Source organism: Pelodiscus sinensis, chromosome 6, assembly GCF_052426305.1.
Source record: "Pelodiscus sinensis isolate ZL-2025 chromosome 6, ASM5242630v1, whole genome shotgun sequence".
Classification (NCBI taxonomy): domain Eukaryota; kingdom Metazoa; phylum Chordata; order Testudines; family Trionychidae; genus Pelodiscus; species Pelodiscus sinensis.
Genome location: NC_143057.1, coordinates 33411769 through 33432335, shown reverse-complemented (window position 1 = coordinate 33432335; position 20567 = coordinate 33411769). Strand labels below are relative to the sequence as shown.

Below are 20567 nucleotides of genomic sequence, written 5' to 3'. Positions count from 1 at the left end.
TTTGTTGAGCCCTGCCTATAAGAAATACTGGGAATGGACTGGGCCTTGAAGTACGGGGTCAGTACAGATTGTGACTAGATAGAGAAATGTATGTTTAGTCTATGTTTAGTCACAATCAGGCTATCTTTCTTTATTTTGCTATATGGTTAAACTTCTCTGTGTGAAATCCATGGGTCTGCCGTCCCCCCTTCACTATACCTGAGTTGTGCCATTTTTCTCTGTTTTAATCTGCTCTTTTCTCAGTTGCTCTGTAACACCTAGCAACCAAGTATGCTTTATCAAGTATACATTTTTGTTTTGCTAATAATATCACTTTTTTTAAGGCAATGATTTGATTCTTGTGTCCTGGAATGTAATAGGTCTGTGTGTGTGCCTGCCTAGGCTGAGAGGTTAGCTACTAGAGATTGCAATTTGTTTTCTTTTTCAAGCTCTCTTATGGTAAAAGAGCTTGGGGTACTCCTTTGGAAGAAGTTCAAGTGATTCTTCATGGGTTTTAACAGAAGGGGTCAGACACTTGATGGTGGCAGTGAATCTGTGACTCTCGGGAGTTTTTGTAAGCAGAGCCTTTAGAGGCAAGGTATTTTTAAGGTCTCTTGCATGTCCCCTCTTCTGCACTTAGAGTGCCAGAGTGGGGAACAGCCCTGACAAAGAACAACCCAGGGAATTACAGACCAGTCAGCTTCACTTCTGTACCAGGAAAAGTAATAGAGCAAATAATTAAGGAATCACTTTGCAAGTGTCTAGAAGATAATAAGGTGATAAGTAATAGCATGGATTTGTCAAGAACAAATCGTACCAAACCAATCTAATAGCTTTCTTTGATAGGTAACAAGCCTTCTGTATAAGGAAGAAGCAGTAGATGTGAAATATCTTGACTTTAGTAAGTCTTTTGATACTGTCTTGCATGACCTTATTAACAAACTAGGGAGAAACAGCCTAGATTGGTCTACTATAAGGTTGGTACATAATTGTTTGTATAACTATTACCAGAGAGTAGTTATCAATGGTTCACAGTCATGCTGAAAGGGTAAAACAAGTGTGGTTCCACAGAGATGAATTCTGGGTCCAGTCAATATCTTCATAAATTATTTAGAAAAAGGCATACAGAGTGCACTTATAAAGTTTGTGGATGATACTCAGCTGGGAGGGGTTGCAAGTGCCTTGGGGGATAGAATTATAATTCAAAGTGATCTGGATGAACTGAACAAGTGACCTAAAGTAAATAGGGTGAAATTCAATGAGGACAAATGCAAAGTATAACAATCAGTTGCACAAATACAAAATGAGAAATGACTACCTTGGAAGGAGTACTATAGAAAGAGATTGAGGGGTCATAGTGGTCCACAAGCTAAATATGAATCAACAGTATAATACTGCGGCAAAAAAAGCAATGTACTGTATTAGTAGGAGTGTTACAAGTAAGACATGAGAAGTAATTCTTCCGCTATACTCCAATCTGATTAGGACTGAGCTGGGAGTATTGTGTCCAGTTCTGGATGTGACATTTCCTGAAAGATGCAGACAGACTGGAGAAAATCCAGAGAAGACCACCAGAAATGATTAATGGTCTAGAACAATGACCCATGACGGTAGACTGAAAGAATTGGGTTATTTAGTCTAGAAAAGAGAAGACTAAGACAGGATGTTATATCAGTTTTCAGGTACCTAAAAGATTGTTACAAGGAAGAGGGATAAATATTCTCTTTAATCTCCAAGGATAGGACAAGAAGCAATGCACTTAAATTGCAGCAAGGGAGGTTTAGGTTGGACATTAGGAAAAACTTCCTAACTATCAGGATGGTTAAACATTGGAATAAATGGCTGTAAGACAGCCAAGTCCTGTATTTGTATTACAGAAAGTGCATCTTTAGCCCTGTTCCTTGGATTATTTTATACTCTGACTGATGGTCATGTCAAGTCAATGGGGAAGCAACTGCTATTAAATAACTGTCTCTCTTAAAATCTGTTCATATTAGGTATTTGAAGGACTAGTTGACTTGTTGACTATCTGATAAGCAAATGCTTATTGGATAGTCGATAGACTAGTCGACTAGTTGCTTCTCCCCCACTTGTTGCCTCTATTAGAGGCAGCAAAGGAGGGTGGAGAAGAGGGGGGTACTTCAAAGCGGCAGTGCCTCACAGAGCCTGGGACTCCGCAGCTGATCCCGGGCTCAATGTGGTGCTGCCACTTTGAAACGTCGTGGCAGTGTTTTAAAGGAACAGCGCCACAGGCGCTTTCGCCTTTCAAGTGTAGGAACAACCCTAAGGCTGTTGCTACGCTTCAAAGGTGGAGACACCCTACTGACTAATTAAAATAGTCAATGAAAAAATGCATCGACTATTTGATTCGTCAATTACCTGATAATTAACCAGTTATCCCTAGTTCATATTAAGGATGTGAAAGGTTAACTAGTTCTGGTTAACAGGTGGGGTCTGGAGGAGCTCCCTGCCTGCTTAACCAATTAAACGGGATTTTACATTCCTATTTCATATTGCATTTATTTGTTTACAAACTGCTCTAATGAAATTGCCCCATATTTAGTCTACAGTTTTTAACACAGCTTGCCCTTGTTTTGTACCATTGCTGTTTCCATATAAGCTTCATTTGGGAAATAATGAAATTTAGTAGATACCCTCCTCAATTGAAAGCCACCACAGTGAAGCAGTTTATGGAAAAAATGGCTTTCAAACTAAGATGTATGCTGCATTCTGCTAATGATCTGAAATCTTAAATAGTCCAAACTTTGGGTATTTTTACAAAATCTTTTTAATAAACCTTTAATCAGTAAGGTTTACATGTGCAAATAAACAAATGTGCTTTGCAGTTGGTTGATTTGCTTGTATTCTCAGCACCCGTATTGTTTACCCTCCACTGTCCCTCCGCTATCATAGGTGTGTCAGAACAAAGCAGTGGATGAAATTCTGATTTTGGTTACACTGGTTTAAAATTGGATAAGCTTCACTGGCTTCGAGTATCTTAACATCCAAAACATTTTTGTTTTTCTTTTAGTTCTCTAATGAAACAGACATGTAGAAAATAAATATGCAGGAGTATAAAGCAGCAGTTTTTTGATAACTCCACTTTAATACTATACCAGGCCAGAATCAGAAATGATCAAAATCCTGAAGGTGAAATTCAGATTCAGAACATTTGGCTCAGAGAGTAGCTAATTGCACCTTATTTCCAGGAATGTGAGACATGATTGGCCTCTCCTCTGACTCTTACCTATGGGTCAACACTTTGTCTCTTCCCATCACTCACTATGAACACCCCAGAGAAATTAGTAAGTCTGTATACTCTCTTACCATGCCCTCTTCATGGCAGGCGCCACTGTCTTTCTGAGCAACATCAGCCACCAGCAGTCATCTCAGCATAATTGAGACTGTGTGGCTATCCCTGACCTGTATTATGGAGTGTGCCAGCTTTACTGACTTTGGCAAGTAGATTGAGAGTGTCCATGGCAGTGACCATGTCTTCCTCTGATTATACTGCATGGAGCACCCTGATGGAACATGGTAAATAACTGAGCAATATGCTGCTGAGTTAGATTGTTCTCACCTGATCCATGTGCAGAAGAGTTCTTCATGGGCAAGTCCTGCCTCTTCTGTGTCAAGGAAGGGTTGGTTATCTTCATGGCACTTTCTCCACAGAACGCCTAGCCAAGCTCTTTCTGCACATCTGGTGTTCCAGTAGAAGGAGACTGTGTGGAATTGAAGGGAAGTGCAAGTGGGATGAGCCCATGGTGAGATGCATGGTATCCAGCTCCATAAAACTTACCCTTACGTTCTCATTTGCCACCTGGGTACCACCCTGGGCAAAAGAGGAGTAGCTACAAGTTTTGTTCTAGCGCAGCTGTGCTGCTTGAGTAAATCACTGGGGGGAGGACTTCTTATTTCTGGTTGGGGGGAGAGGGTGCAAATCTTGTGCCATGCAGACTTCCTCTAGGGATGATATGGGGGTATTTCTCGAAGGTAGTCCCCTTAGGGAATTTTCTCCCCCAAATCCCATCCTGTGGAACGTGGAGGTTATGCACAACACTATTATCCCTGCGTGTTCTCAAATTCTCTGGTGTTGACAGAATTTTCTGTGCAAGTGTTTATAGTAGTGTTGCTCCTTATGAAGGTTGCCCAGCACTTCAGTATCTTCATCAATGATTTAGATATCGGCATACAGAGTACATTTATTAAGTTTGTAGATGATACCACGCTTGGAGGGGTTGCAACTGCTTTGGAGAATAGGATCATAATTCAAAATGATCTGTACAAATTGAAGAAATGGTCTGAGGTGAACAGAATGAAGTTTAATAAGGACAAATGCAAAGTGCTCCATTTAGGAAGGAACAATCAGTTTCACACATACAGAATGGGAAGCGATTGTCTAGGAAGGAGTACGGCAGAAAGGGATCTAGGGGTTATAGTGGACCACAAGCTAAATATGAGTCAACAGTGTGATGCTGTTCCAAAAAAAGCCAAGATGATTCTAGGATGCATTAACAGATGTGTTGTGAGTAAGACACGAGAAGTCATTCTTCTGCTCTACTCTGCTCAGATTAGGCCTCAGTTGGAGTATTGTATCAAGTTCTGGGCACCGCATTTCAAGAAAGATGTGGAGAAGGTCCAAAGAAGAGCAACAAGAATGATTAAAGGTCTAGAGAACATGACCTATGAAGGAAGACTGAAAAAATTGGGCTTCTTTAATTTGGAAAAGAGAAGATTGAGAGGGGACATGATAGCAGTTTTCAGGTATCTAAAAGGGTGTCATGAGGAGGAGGGAGAAAACTTGTTCTTTCTGACCTCTGATGATAGAACAAGAAGCAAAGCGCTTAAACTGCAGCAAGGGAGGTGTAGGTTGGACATAAGGAAAAAGTTCCTAACTGTCAGGGTAGTTAAACACGGTAATAAATTGCCTAGGGTGGTTGTGGAATCTCTATCTCTTGAGACATTTAAGAGTAGACATTTATCTAACCTATCAGGGATGGTCTAGACAGTACTGGGTCCTGCCAGGAGGGCAGGGGACTGGACTCGATGACCTCTCAAGGTCCCTTCCAGTCCTAGTATTCTATGATTCTCATTATAAGACTATGTTTTCACTTGTGTTATAACTTTGCCAAATGATATTTGGCTGAATTTTTCCAATACTGGGTGTCTGCCTCAGGCTGATTTTGAGTGTATGTTTGTGGGAGGGAATTTTCAGTCCAAATGATTCAATTGTTTATTAGAATGAGTGTAGAGAAAAAAATGTGGTGTTTCACTTATATTGATTTTTTTTTGGTAGTCTTGAAGTTTGGCAGAGTGAATGGCTTTGTGAGAGGGATGTGCCCTTTGCCATCCTAAGCACCATCTATTTGGCCAAATCATAAATCTTTGAAAAGTTCAGTTTGCACATTTCCAAGATCTGAAGAAGAGCACTGAGTAAGCTTGAAAGCTTCTCTCTCTCACCAACAGAAATTGGTACAATAAAAGATTTCATCTCACCACCTCCTTCCTGGTCTTGGTTATCATCAGGAAAGGCATTTAATTGAGCTTCTTTATGTTTCTGCATCTGTTCCATCTTTGCTCTTATATTGTTCCCTGTCACTTCACCCTTATTACTACATTTAACTCACTTTATGGGACTGGCAGTCCAGAATTACACCAGTTTATTACAATATTCATCTTATTGCCAACATTGTTTTCATGCTAGAATAACAGACTAGTGAATATTATTTCTGCATGACTGCCCCGTTCATACAATGCATTTCCTGCTCCTTCAGGCTGGCCTCCCTGTTTTCTTATATGTAGGTTCAAAAGCAGAGTAGTGATGCACGCTGGGATCTCATGGGAATCCTCCAGAGAGATCTCCCAGAAAGTTCTTGGAGCTACTCATTAATCCTTAGCTGCAGGTTCCATGGCAGTGTAGCTTTATTCCTTCCCTCATTGTAGGATACTTTCCCATGCCATTCTGCAGTCACTTGTGCTCAGGGACCAAATGGGCACATAGGCGAGCAACAAAGAGAATAGGGATGTCAAGGTGTAGATGACAACATGATTAACCAATAAGCCCAGGCTTATTGGTTAATCTTATTGACTACATGCACTCTTCCCCTTCTTCCCGACCCCCCCCCCCCCGCTGCCTCTGATAGGCATCAGTGCGGAGGGTGAGGGGGGCAGGTGGGAGCCAATATGCATGGGGAAGCCATCTTTCAAGTAGGCTCCCCGTGCATGCCAGCTTCGCGACCCACCTGCCCCCCCTTGCTGCCTCCTAAAGAGGTGGGGTCAGGGGCAGGTAGGAGCCAGTGTCGGGGGAAGCTGGCTTAAAAACCAGTGCCCCCAGCCCAGCACCAGCTCTGCAGTGCCTCCTCCACCCCTTGCCCTGCTGCCTCTATCAGAGCAGCAGCACAGGTGGGGGCGTTGGGGAGGCTGCCATGAAGCAGCCTCCATCCACGGTGGCCCGGGCTCACTGCGGACAGAGGCTGCTCTGCATCAGCAGCTCTCGTCTGCAGGGCATCTGAGCTCCCTGCAGACAGAGGCTACTCCCGCATCCCATGGAGCAGCCTTTGTCCACTGCGAGCCTGGGCCTGCCACAGTCAGAGGCTGCTCCATGGCAGCAGCCCTTGTCTCTGGGGGCGTCTGAACTCCCCGCAGATAGGCTGCTGCTGCAGAGCAGCCTCTGGCCATGGGGAGCTCGGACCCCCCGTGGACAGGGGCTGCTGCTCCCCCACGTTACTGCCTCTGTATAAGAGGTTTTTAAACTGGCTCCAATCGTGGACTGGCTTCTGCCTGCCACCCTGCACTGCTGCCTCTGATAAAGAGGCAGCAGCGCAGGGTGGCAAGGGACTCCCTGGGAATGGGCCTGGAAGCGTGCTGGCCACCTGCCCTGCCTCTAGGGACTGTCAGATAGATGTAATGCGGTTACACAACTATTCAATTACACACTATCTAACATCCCTAACAGAGAGCAGGGCAGAAGCCACTTGCACTCAGTAGATGCACCCTAATTTCTCTGTTTCCAATTGCCTTAAGCAAAGGAGGGAGGGAGGAGTTGAGTGCATTATGGGATGCTAATGACATGAACTCATAACCACCCGCCCCCCAGTTTTGGTCCCAGCATGCACCAGGAGTATAACCCAGAATGCAAAGTGGTACAGGCATTGTGGGATAGCGACCCATAGTGCATCGCTCTCAAAGTTGATGGCAGTCTCTCTAATGGGGACTTGCTACTTTGAATGACATTGAATTCTTGTGCAGTGTAGGGACATGGACCTGAAAGCTTTGCAAAAATGGGTGACCAGAAATTGACCTTAATAGAATCGAACTTATCTCGTGGTGTTGACAAGGCCTCATTCTTCTAGATTTTTTCCCTGCTTGTGGAAGATGGGTAAGTATATTTTTCCTGAAAATTGTAGCATCCATTGTTTGTTTGTTTCTTTATCTGTGTGTGTATATATGTGTGTGTCTGAAAAATGTTGACCAGTTTTTATTCTGTTTTATGTTTCTTTTCAGTGCATATGCTTAGTGAGAAGTCTGGGTGAACTCCATTAGGGAAGGGAGTTGACTATCCTTTGAATGAAGTCTGGTGGGAACGCTCTGCAAGGTGATGCAAAAAAAAAGAAGCCAAACAAAAAGCCAGAGGGTGCTAAACATAGGAGAGCCTGTATTGAGACACTCTGTGGGAACTCAAGGGACCTAGGACCCAGTTAGGAAGCTAATTCTTAGACTCATTTATTGCTTTTAAATTACACACTTTGTCAGAGCATTTTAGAACATTTTATGCCCAAAGCTGTATCTAGAAATCTTGCTGACCTCAAATCACAATTAATTCAGGTTTAAATTAATGGTAATACCTTCTTACAAGGAGTTACTTTATATTTTCAACTGTATTTCCAGGAGATTCCCCAAAATAATTTAGTATGTGATCTCCATAGAGTTCATTTATAATTAAGCAATAAATTTGAGAAAATAATACTACAAAACATACCAAACAGAAATACAGGGCTTTCTACCCTTCTAGTAACAACTGTCATATAATCAGTATTGCAAACCTAATTGTGGATTTATGGAGTCATGTGTTTATAGTCACTGTATTAAATTAATCCCTGTTGTAACTCCATTGACTAAAGTGAAGTTACAATGGAATTGTGTGGGATAATACTCCCAGGTGTTTTAGAGCGTGTTCACAAGACTACTATCTATGTTGCTATTTTATGTTGTTATTACCTGTGTAACTCTTGTTTGCTTTGTCTTTCTGGTTGATGATTTTTCCTGCCTAAGGACTTAATAGTGATATGTGATCTGCATGTGCCTAGCACAAAAGACTGAACTAAAAAGGAACTGAGAGAATAGCAGCTTTTTCTACCTAAGACATGTGCCTGGTTCCTGCTGATATGCAGTGGACAACTTAGAGCTAGCTTACACTCTAGAAGAGCTATAGCAGCGCAACTGCGGCATGGCTTGTAAAAACATGGTACGCTAATGGAAGAGAGAGCTTTGCTAGCTAAATTGATGGGAAAAGATTGTTCACGTTGCTGAGCAACATAAAATTATGTACAAGCCCCTGTATATCATCTTGATATGTGCCTTGGAAATGCCCAAGTTAGGACATATACATACATGACACACATTTTTGAACATCCTGGAAATAAAATCCTGTTATGATTAATAGTGGAAATCTTAATCCCTGTAAATTTTAGGCCATAATATACAAATAACAGCTATTTGTGGCCTCATTTATGAATGCTAAGTATCTTTTATATTGGCTCGAAATCACAGCACATGCAAACACCCTCCTCGTTTTCCTCGTGTAATCCCCTTTTTCCTCCCCGGGTTACTTGGGAGCAGGTCACATTCACAGGTGTGCCTGGGCGCCTGATGGCTTTAACATAAAGGGAGATCCTGAGTATCCCAGTGGTGGTGGTGTTTAGTTGGGGAAAACCCTATCCACCCTCTTGCTGCTGTCCCTTGCTCATAAAGAACATACAATGGCGGTACCTCCCCCTGACTGGCCCTTAATGGTGTGCCTTGGGAGCCTCCAGGAATAAAATTATTCCAGCAATAATCTGGAATAATCACACCCCAGAGTATGCACTCCTCAGGACTCACTGTACCATACACTTGCTTGCGTCGGTGCGCTTGAAGCAGCTGGAGTGGATGATGCCAGTCTCCTTCTGTGTGCTGGGTGCAGAGTGGTACTTCTAGCTACAGGTACAGCCAAAGGGCATTCAGAAGCAGCCTGCTGGATTCCAGTCCCAAAGGCTCTGAATCCAAATCTATAGCTGCAACCTAACTGCTCCTGGACTGGCTAAAACTCCTCCACAGCAGCCTGGTTCCTTTTTTTCCAAAAACAAAGGGAAGAGTCCACAGACTGCTCAGAGTCTCTCTCCACACACATGGAGAGACCCAGACACCAAAACAAAACAAAACTTCCTTCCTGGTTTCCTCAAGGGCTCCTGGGAATTGTAGTCTCTGGGGCTAGATTGCAGCACACAGGATCTTCCCAGAAAATAAGCAGAGGCACTTTTAGTAAGGGGACTACACTAGTCTCTAGGGAAATGTGATTTTTTTAAAAATGTTTTTCATCTAAATATGAAATTCCAGGACTTTATTAAACTAATGGGTGGGAGCCTAGATCAGTTTCATTTCTTCACATATGTAGTGTTTTCACCTGAGACAGCGACGCTACGGCTATTAAATAAGTAGCTTGGTGCATAGGTGTGAAATGTGGGGCATGATGGGGAGAGGAGGACATGCTTGCTGCCAGTGGGTTGTGATTTGGGCTTGTTTCACATCTGTTTGTGTGAATCCTTCAGGGTGCATGAGGTAAAGACTAGAGCATAGATTCTTACAAATTAAAATGTCAAACCCCCAAGATGGAGCCTTAAAATGAAATGCTTTGCAGGCTGTTTTCACTGTCACTCACTGACTCAGATGCCATCGCTAAGCTCTGCTCTGCTCTCACCTTCTGCTCCCTGGCGATTGTATTTTACAGAAAATGTCCAAGGTGATTCACAGAGGAAATGAAGAATTTTACAAAAGATTGGGTTCAGTGCAAAACACTGTCAGATTCTTAAGTAGTATAGTATCACAGTACATTTCAATTCGCGTCACAAATAGATGTTAAATTTTTCTTCATTTCATTTAGCTGTTTTATAATAGCTTCCCCGAGAGAACTCAAATAGAAATTGCATGTGCAGAAAATGAGAGTGAATTGCATTGTTTTGAGCACTGGTTTCGAAACACAAATTAATGCTTTGTTCTACTCAGGTTCTTAAACTAAATCCTTCTCTGTAGTGTCAGAGTATCGTAGAGTGAATTTATAATCAATGTGCTTAGTATCTCTCGGCAATTCTAGATGCTGAACCTCAGTGTTTCCTAAGTTGGGCATGGGGACGTTCTTGCCTTCAGCTGGGTGTTGTGGTTATTTTAACGTACGGGGGAAATTACGGAAGTGTTTCAAAGGAGATAATTTCAGATTTCACAAAGAACAGAAATCTAACACATAGTTATGTAGATAAAGTGAGTATCGGTTAAAAATTTAACATCAGTGTAATAAATATTGTAGGCTGGAGAGATCGTCTAGTCTAGTTCCCTGCTCTGAGCAGAACCAAATAAACCTAGACTATCCCTGGCAGGTGTTTGTCCAATCTGTTCTTAAAAAGCTCCAAGGAGAGTAGTTCCCTGGAATGCTTTTTCCAGTGCTTAATTACCATTACAGTTACGGCCCTACCAAATTCACGGTCCATTTTGTTCAATTTTATGGCCATAGGATTTAAAAAATGTAAATATTATGATTTCAGCTATTTAATTCTGAAATTTCAATGTCTTAACTGTAGGAGTCCTGAGCCAAGAGCAAATTGTGGGAGGGTAGGATTATTGTAAGCATTCACAATATTTCCACCCTTATTTCTGCACTGCTGCTGGTGGTGGTGTGGCCTTCAGAGATGGTTGGCTGGAAAATGGCTGCTGGTTGGAACGCCAGCACAGAAATAAGGATGGTATAATATAGGACTGCCACCCTTTCTTCTGCGCTGCTGCTGGAGGGGTGCTATCTTCCGAACCCTGTCACACTATTGCATTGATGTGCTTATCCAGTTCTCTATTAAAACTGAATTCACTGTCCATACAATGCCTACAGGGAGAGATTCCAGAACCTCACTCCTCTGGTTATGTGCATTCTAATTTCTAGTCTGAATTTGTGCATGTCCAGTTTATAGCCATTTGTCCTTTAGCTTAAATAGCTCTTTGCTTCCCCTGGTGCTTACCTCCCTTGTGCTGGCAGCTTGGAGTCACACAGAAACTTTACAAACACTCTGTTATCCAAGTTAATAATGAAATTATTTGCAAAATATTGAATAGCATGTAATCTTAATTTAACAGCAAATAAATGACAGCCTCTCATTGAAGTATGCTCTCTGTTAACCTTGTACCCACCTTTACAGTAATGTCATGTAGTAATTTCCTTAAAACCCATGGATATACATGGCAGTAGGTACCAAAGAGAGGTATAATGTTATAAGATGATATTAGAAGACAGACCTGCCAAATAGCCACATACGATAAAGAGAAATTATAATCTTCTATCCTCAAAAATGTTGGCTTTCCTGCACAGGAGTGATTTTCCACTCTAGCCCAGGAGGGTTAGCTGGGCTGAGACAGCTTCCCTGAGTTTGGCCCAGTGTGTTTGATAGTCACTGCTCAAAATATAAGGCTCCATAGGAGTTGAGTATTAGGACAGTCAGAAACGTAGGCGTTGGTAGTTACAAGTTTGAGAAGCCCTGCTGTACTTGATTGGTGAGTATAGCAATGTTGATGTGTTTCTTGGTGAATTAAATAAACTGCCATTTGAAAAGCACTGTATTTTCATTTGTGGCATTCCTGTTAAAGTTGTGACATGTGACAGCTGAAAAGACAGTTTGAGATTAAGACTTTCACTAGCTGTGAGGCATTTCTCATGCTGCAAAATGTTGCAGTATGTGTTGCTTAACCTGTGCTATTAGCTATAAGCTGGCACAGTAAAAGCTGTATTATTTGGCATTTTACCACCCAGAAAGCTCTATTAACAGGCATGTCTCATATTTCCCGATATAAATCTTAAATCTAGTAATCAGGACTAGTATACTGCCCAGAACGTTATGCAATTCTACATTCTGCAGTCTACTTTCATGCAAAAGAGAAGACAAGTAAGCCAGCTGATATCAGGGTGTTATTCAAAAAAACAAATTTCAGGGCATGTCATGGGTCATTTATAAGTTCACCCCAATCTTCTACCCCTTCTGCGTCTACCCGGCCATCCCTAGAGAGGGTGCGGGTGTAGTGTCATAAGATAACCTACTTTATAGAAAACATTACCTGTATTAGGGATGTGAAAATTCATTTATTCAAGTAAACGTATAACTGCTGAAAAAATTAAGAGCCGGCTCCCCTCATGAATTGGCTCCTGCCTCCTCCCCGCCCATGCTGCTGCTGGTGAGACACAGGCAGCAGTGTTGTGATGGGAGCCTGAATGTAACTGTGCATGGTAATCAATGAGCCCAGGATGATTGGTTAACCATGTAAACGCTTACACTTAGATGGCCCTAACATATATACCTTAATTACTTCAAGAAACCCACCACTCTTCAGTGAAGTACTACTACCAGACTAAAGAGTATCTGGATACTCACTAGCTGGGTGTGAGGGGCATGCACGGAATGCAAGTACAGTACTTTCCCCTGACTCCCTTAGCATCCTGGGAATGGGATGAAAAGCTAGCTGCATTCTGGAGTGCACAGCTGCTGCTTCCCTGACTCTCCCGAAATGGAGTCCTTGTCCACATGCAGAATAAATTTTGTTATGTGCTCGGAGGCATATGCAGATGTGCAGCTTTGGGGCGGGAGGGAGGAAGGACAAGCTCTTTGCTGGGGACAGTGGGTTAGGGATGCAGGAGGCTGTTCTGGGCTGGATTGAAGGGTTTGCAGGGTAGGAGTAGGATCAGGACTGGGGCAGGTGGTTCGGGTGTGGGAAGGCTCAGGGATGCATGTTCTGAGTGGCACTTAACTCAAGCAGCTCCAGAAACAGCAGCCTACTCCCCCAGCTCCTGTGAAGAACATAGCCAGACAGCTCTGCATGCTGCCCCATCCTCAGGTGCCACCCCTCAGCTCCCATTGGCTGAGATTCCCAGTTTATGGGAGCTGCAGAGCCTATACTTGGGTCAGGAGCAGTGTGCAGAACCCTCTGCCGAACATATCGCTGCTTCTGGGAGCCACCTGGAGCCACAGCAGGCAGGGAGCTTGCTTTAGCTATGCTGTGCCACCAGTTGAACTTTTAAAGGCCCGGTTGGGGTGCCAACTGAAGCTGTCAAAGTCCCTTTTTTACCAGGTGTTCTGGTCTAAAAACAGACAGCTGGCAACCTCAGCTGTACACTTTTGAAAATCTTTCCCATAATATAAAAACTGCATGTATAATAGCCTGTTGTATTTTCCTTTCCATGGAGTTACATCAGGGTTGCATTTGATCCAGGGAAACAGACATGAGTTCTAAGAACATAGAAGCCTTGATGCTTACCTGATGAATGTGATCGCACAAATTCCAAAGAAGAATCAGTTGATGCCACTGCTACTTGCCCCCCGGTCTTAAAAATAAAAACAATTTGGAGGTGTTCGACTGTGCATATCACTTTTTTCTGATTATTGCTTTCCATTTAACTCCTTTCATGATTTTATAAACATATGCAATTTCAAGTAGATATCCATGTTTTTAAAAACAAAAATAGATATCTCAAACACTAGGATTTGACAGAATGTTTTACGGTTAAATTCGTAGTCTCTCTCTCTCTCTCTATAGATAGATAGATAGATATCAAAGTCGCTCCATCAGCTGTGATGTGTCTAAATAGCAATGAAAAAATTTACATCACACATAATGAAGGTGCTTGAAAGGTGTTTAATTATTGCTGTTGCTGTAGTCAAGCTTTTCTTATGTGCCAAGAATAAATTTCCAACAAATATTTGACTCCCATCAGAAGAGTATTGGTGTCATGGAGAAGGCATCTTGTTCTTCTTCTGAAGCTGAAAATTCAAGCAGATTGGGTTCTTGTAAGTCATTTTGTCCCTGCTGCAAAAATGAAATAGTCTTCGGAAATACGATGTGCCTTTTCCTTCTGGTTATAGTGGTTTTATTTCAGATTAACTGCATCCCTTCCTCTCCCCAATCACATTTCATGGTGTAAATGCTATGACATTAAGAACACCTGGTACAAATTTTGTATTTCATCTTCAAAGTTGATTACAAAATTCCTTAATTAATGCTGTCAGCCCTCCTGTTAGCAGAGTAAATTCTATATTTGCTTGCTTCCTTTAAAAGTAGGGCTTAAAACATTGGTTCTCAAACTTTTTGTCTTGCAGCCCATCCCACTCAATGCAAACCTTTCTGTGGACCACCGGCCAACCACCCATGATGACAAAATGGATTCAGGAGGGGATGCAAAGTCTGGGTGGGAGGTCGGGTGCAGGAGCAGGCTGGGGCAGTGGGGATCTGACCAGGAAGTTGGGTGCAGGAGTATATGGGGGGGTGGAGGGGTCTGGGGTGTGTGTGCAGGGTCTCAGCAGGAGGGTGTGTGTGTGTGAGGAAGATGGGGTAGGGATCTGGGCACCCCAGCTGCTCCCAGGCACCGCCTCCTGTTGCTCCCATTGACCAGGATTCCAGCCAAAGGGAGCATTGAGGAAAGCCTCCAGGTGAGTGGTTCCCTGCACTGCTATTCCTTTAGCCTCCAGAAGGAGGGGGAGTGGGAGTGGCAGCATGTGGAATTGCTTCCTCCTCTCACAAGCCCAATCCAGCCTTTGAAGTTTGGGGCTCCCTTCCAGCAGGAAGCCAATGCTGTTTCTCCAACCACATGGGGTGGGAGGCTGCAGGGCTGGAGCACATGCATGGTCTCCCCACTGCAAGGGGGGGCAGGCCCTGAGCCCTCGGCCGACCTGCAAGACGCTAGTGGTCTGAAGACCAAACTGAGAGCCACTGTCTTAGGGCTTGTCCACATGGCCCCCATAGTTCAGATTAAGAGGGTGTGAATTAGGGATGTTAAGGACTAATTGATAAGCAAATGCTTATCGGATAGTCGACAGGAAAGTTGACTAATTGGTCTCCCCCCCCCCCATTAAATAGAGGCAGCAAGTGGGGGGGAGAAGAGGGGTGTACTTCAAGGTGGAAGCGCCGCACAGAGCCTGGGGTCAGCTGCTTTGTGTGGCGCTGCTGCTTTGAATGCAGCAGGAAGTCCGGCATCAAGCTTCTCATGGCATTTCAAAGCGACATAGCCGCCTGGAGCCCGGGGTCAGCTGGAGACTCCCTAGCTGATCCTGGGCTCCATGTGGTGCTGCCGCATTGAAATGCTGCAGTGGCATTTCAAAGGGGCAGTGTCACCGTATTGACTAATTGAATAATCAATGCAAAAATGCATTGACTATTCGATTAGTCAGTTACACGATACCTAACATCTTAGTGTGAATTGCATTGCACATCAAAGTGCTATGCTGTAATTCTTCAGGGTGAGTATGGTTAATGTGCACTAAAAGGTGCCTACTTGGATTAATGTAGACCTGTTAGAAGAGGACAACAGTAATACAAACTTTAGTGTGTGCCAGCAGACTGTTTGTATGGAGGAGGTACAGTGCAGTACTTTGGTGCACCCTGAAGACCTCCATAGTCTCCCTTGTGCAGTTCATACATAACTTTAGGATCCTAGTGACATAGGTGTTTTTGAAAATACTATACATCCCATGTTGCTACTGAAATCAAATTGTCTTTGTGTTACCAATCAGTGCTCTTCAATTAACTTGACACTGGCTTCAGCTACTTCATTCCTTTGAGAATTTATGCAGTGGTGTCCTAAGCTATGCCATACAGGCTGCAGTGCCCACATGGAACCCCACTGAAGATAGTGGGACTCTGCATTGGTGAGTTCATTGTAGGAATGGAACATGGGATGCAGCTGTTGTAAGAGTATGATTCTGAATAAGATGTCCCAGAACTTATGTTTTGGCAGCTGTGCCTTACTGAAACGATAATTAGAGCCCTGCAAATCTGCGGAAATCCGTGTCCACGTATGTGGATATTCTTGGACCACTTTTACAGATTGCAAATCTGCACAGGGCTCTAGCAATGATGTCACTGAAATATTACATTGCCCCAGAATAATGGTCTCATTGTTAAAGAAGGCCAGCGTGGGAGCTGTTTGAAAATAGTTGTGCAGAAGAAGCCAAGGTGTTAATTTTCAGTGTGAGCATTATCTGTTTTTCAAGTTTTTATTAATGATTTTATTTCTGTGCATCAGATGGCTCCTGTTTGAATGAAGCTTTAAAAAAATGTGAGGTGCAGCTGAGTGGCAGCTGTTCAACTGTAATATTAATGAAAAATAGCTTTCTGCCTGGCTTAGTGAACTTATAATGTACCAACTAATTCACAAAAATATTGGTCTTATTAAATATGCTGGACTGGACTCTGGTATATAAACTGTTTAGTGTTTGATAGAAATTGTATTATTCTTATCAGGTTGTATCACTAAAATAAAAGGCAAAAGATTGGATGGATAAGTTTTATTAAAGAGACGTTGTCATGTAACATGGTCAAATTTGTGTCTAATAACACTCTAATGACCCTTATAGAAAAGTCTTATAGAATTTAATACAAAATGTTACCTTTAGAATAGGTTATTTAACATCTAATACAATTTAATAGATCCTTGCTGGTTCCAAAAGGTATTGAAAGGGTAATATTCTCTATTCAGCAAGTTTTTAGAGAAATTTCAACAGAACTCTATTGGTTTCTCTTAAGTGCTGAAAGATTTTTTTCATGGGACTGGTAAAATGTTCTCAGGAATCTAATCCAGTGGTTCTCAAACTTTTTTCATGGACCACTTGAAAATTGATGAGGGACTCGGTAGCTCACTTAATGATCTTTCCTGTGGTAGCTCCCAAGTGGGGGTTGAAAGAAGCGGGGTCTCTCACTCTCTCCTGCTCTGACAGCCCTGGCTCTGGGGAAAGTCATCTTTTTCAGTACCAGCTCCAGCCCCGAACACCCTAAATTTCTCCACCATCTCATCACCCCAATGCTCTCTCCCACCTATCACCTGTTCTCCCCACCTCACCCCGGTGCCCTCTTCCACCTATGCCATATCTCACTGTGCAGCACCCATTTCAGTGGGTGGTAAAGATGTTAAAAAGCGGTTAATTAGGTAACTATCTAACCACTGAAAATCTCAGCACAGAGCCCATGGTGGTACAGAGGCAGCAGCACAAGGCTGCAGCTGGCTCTCTGGGAGCCGTTATCATAGCCAGTGAGCTTATGCTCATTGGTTAGCCATTTAAACGGCTGTAGTGTTGCATTCCTAGTGGGTGGCCTTTCATTCTGTTGCAGGTGGTTGCTTCCATGCACACCTGTAGAGGGAACTATCTGTGGACCACCTGAATGGATCTGCAGACCACTGTGTGAGATCCTCTGATCTAATCTGTTTTTAAAAAGTGTCCCTAAGGAATTAAAAAGCCATTGTTTACATGAGGCCGATACTCATTACAATGTTTACTGCTTCTTCTGTTTGCTCTGGAACTTTTTTTATGCACTAACACAAAAAGTCACATTCAGCATGGGAGTAAATGACAAATCTAGGCCTTCCGATTTTTTTACTAATTTTGAACATCCTGATTTTGATAGGTCCTGATTGATCTGATTTCTTTTTGTAGCTTTGCTGAGATAGGATCATGCATTATTACTGGGGCTGGGAATCCCCTGGACCTATAGACAGGATCGCTAAGACCACCAGAGGAGCACTGAAAGGCAAAAGGAATGTCTCTGGATTCCTCTCCACCAAATCATCTTGGGGCAGTATTGTGGAGAAAAACACACGTGAGAATATGGGATTGTTGGTAGGCTGGGAAAAAACCACAGGAATCTGTGGCTGTTTGGGTGGAAAGTGATGAAGAAATTCCTCCCTCTCCTAGATTCCTGTGGAGTGAAAGGGCATGGCACATTTCCCATCCCTCAGCTGTTTGTCCTATATTTTTTTTCGGAGGAGGGGATTTCTTTCCCTCCCTTTTAGGCTGTTAGCAGGTTCCTATAGAGAGTGGCAGAGGTGTTCCTTCCCAGTCTCTCCAGGTCTGACCCATATGTTTGGGTTGTGGCTGGTGGATGACAGAGGAGTGTTTTTTTCCCCCCTATTTTCCCCACATTTTTTATCATGGATTGAGACCATTCTCTCTCCTGTCTTCCCGTGGCATAGTGGAGCTGCTGATTGTGCCCCCTGGGGCTGAAGGAGTCTGTATCAGGTGGGGCTCTCTCAGGGGAAAAAAAGAGGCACCTAACTTTCCAAAATAACATTCATGTTCGTTAAAGCCCAAGACCGATCATTTACTCCCTAACCTTAATTTTATAAAAGAGGTAGCACTTTAATTGCCAAACACCATTTCAGGAGCTGGAGCCCTGCTCACACTGGGGCAAATTTTGTCTGGATTTATAGCCTACACAACATATAAAGGTCTCTAAAAGATGGATCCTTCAGCTTAATCAGTGTGTCCTACAAAAGTCAAACTCCTCTTGATTTCAGTGGGCTTCCACTTCAGTGCAGGAGTCTGGCTCGTGGATCTGTTAGCAGGATCTAGCCTGAAGTTGCAGAGAATATAATGGCAATGGCAAAATGACCTTCCTTGGATATTATTTACAACGTGACCCTGAGCTGACAAAAAGCACATGGCAGGAGTTCTTTTCTAGGTACGAGTTTGTATTTGGCCTGAAATACATCAGAGAAGATGGAGTTCATTTTAATGTGTGTGTCTGTTTAAAATCTGGGCTTTGTGTTTAGGATGTCTTTTGTTAGGCAAGTCTGATAGACCATGTTCATGTATTAAACGTTTTATAAGAACCTAAATCAACTATGCTTATTGAAGGTGAAGAAGGATTAACACTGGAATCTTTAGTAGTAACCTCTTCTCTCCTCCCCATCCCTGTGATGGAAGAACTGGGGGTGTTAACAATACACATGAATTTAAATCACACTTTATTTGAAGGCTTTTTAGTAACCACTGTTATTACAGGTAGCATCTACGGTTATTGCAACTGAAAGAGAGTTGAGAAGTTTTTTTTTCCCCATTTGTTAATGTGCTTTTCAGCAGTTTATGTAGTCAGTTCCTCTAATTCCCCTGTTAGTTTAGTGGGCCACAGGATACTTGCAGGTGGTCTGCAGAAAGCAGGCTGCTCACAGGAGATTGGCTGTTCCCAGTTGCTGTGTTACATTAAAGACAACTAAAAATATATGAAAGATTTACAATTTTTTCCATATAAGTTGTTACTGTAGCTGCTACAGGAATGTTACGAGATTACAGAAGGGTTGTAGGTGGCCTTGTGGCTGTAGACACCCTGAAGCATTTGTGTGAGGGGCAATATAGACAATGTGATTTATAAAAACACAAAAATGGCAGGATAACTCTGGGGCAGATGTAGAACATGTGGTTTTGGTTAGATTTCAAGTTTTTTATTAGATTTCAAGTTGATGATTTCTCTCTAAATCTGAATACAAATATGCCATTTACTGCCCATATGCACAAACAAAATAAAACAAAACAAAACAAAAAACTCACCCAAAAACCTGCCCATTAAATGTGAAATCTGCACCACTTACACTTGGCCAAAAGTCAGGGTTATCACTGGCTAGCAAGAGAAGGGAAAGAAATAACAAAGGTTTTAATTGTATTTGGGCTGGGAGTATTAAGAAATTCTAGGGAGGGAAGGATTTTAAACCATTATCTTTCCTTTGTTCAACCAAGCTACATCTGAATTTGCTGAAATTCAGGAACTAGGCTGAGACGTGGAAAATTGGGATGTGATGTTATAGAATCACATCTAGGACATTTGCTCCGTTAGGGCCTACGGAAGAACCTCAGAATTATCAACTAACCGGGTTATAAACTGAACAGTCAACCACACTCATTATTTGGAACTGGAAATATGCAGCCAGGGTGCAGCAGACACACGCACAGAGCAAGCAAATACAATACAGTATTGTCTTAAATGTAAACTGCTAAAAAACATTTAAAGATTTGACAAGATAAGGAAATAGTTTGTGTTTGTTTCATTTACATTTTTCTTCTGCATAGTAAAGTTTAAAAAATGTATTAGGTCAGTGTTGTTGCAGAATTTTGAAAAACAACCATAATGTTTTGTTCAATTACGAACATTTCAGAGTTCCAAACAGCCTCCATTCCCAAAGTGTTTGTAGCTCTGTGGTTCTGTTTTATATGGATTTTATGAAGTAGGGGTAAATCTTACTGGGGATGGGTAAGAGCCAAAAGCATCATCAGATCTTACAGTTTAGTTTGGGGATTGAACTAAAATGACAAATGCATAGATGCGCCTTGAATAGAGATTATTGATTGGCTGTTTTGTTTACCCTGGACCACAATATTTACTTTGCTTAGCTTCTTGTATGAACCTCTTTAAAATTGTGTTTGTACCAAATGCCAGGCCCTCCTTTTTGCTCCGTCTATCCATTACTGTTAGTTTTCCAAACTTCTTGTTTAAGAAATACTGTTAGTAAGGCTTAGCTTCTCACTGTATTTCATTATCTGCATTTG

At 42.5% G+C, this 20567-nt stretch overlaps 1 protein-coding gene across 6 annotated transcripts in view; it reads left to right on the top strand.

Annotated features, from left to right (window-relative positions):
* Positions 1 to 20567, top strand: part of APBA1 (amyloid beta precursor protein binding family A member 1) — a 146612-nt gene that overhangs the window by 34539 nt on the left and 91506 nt on the right. The gene's annotated exons all lie outside the window — the stretch shown is intronic.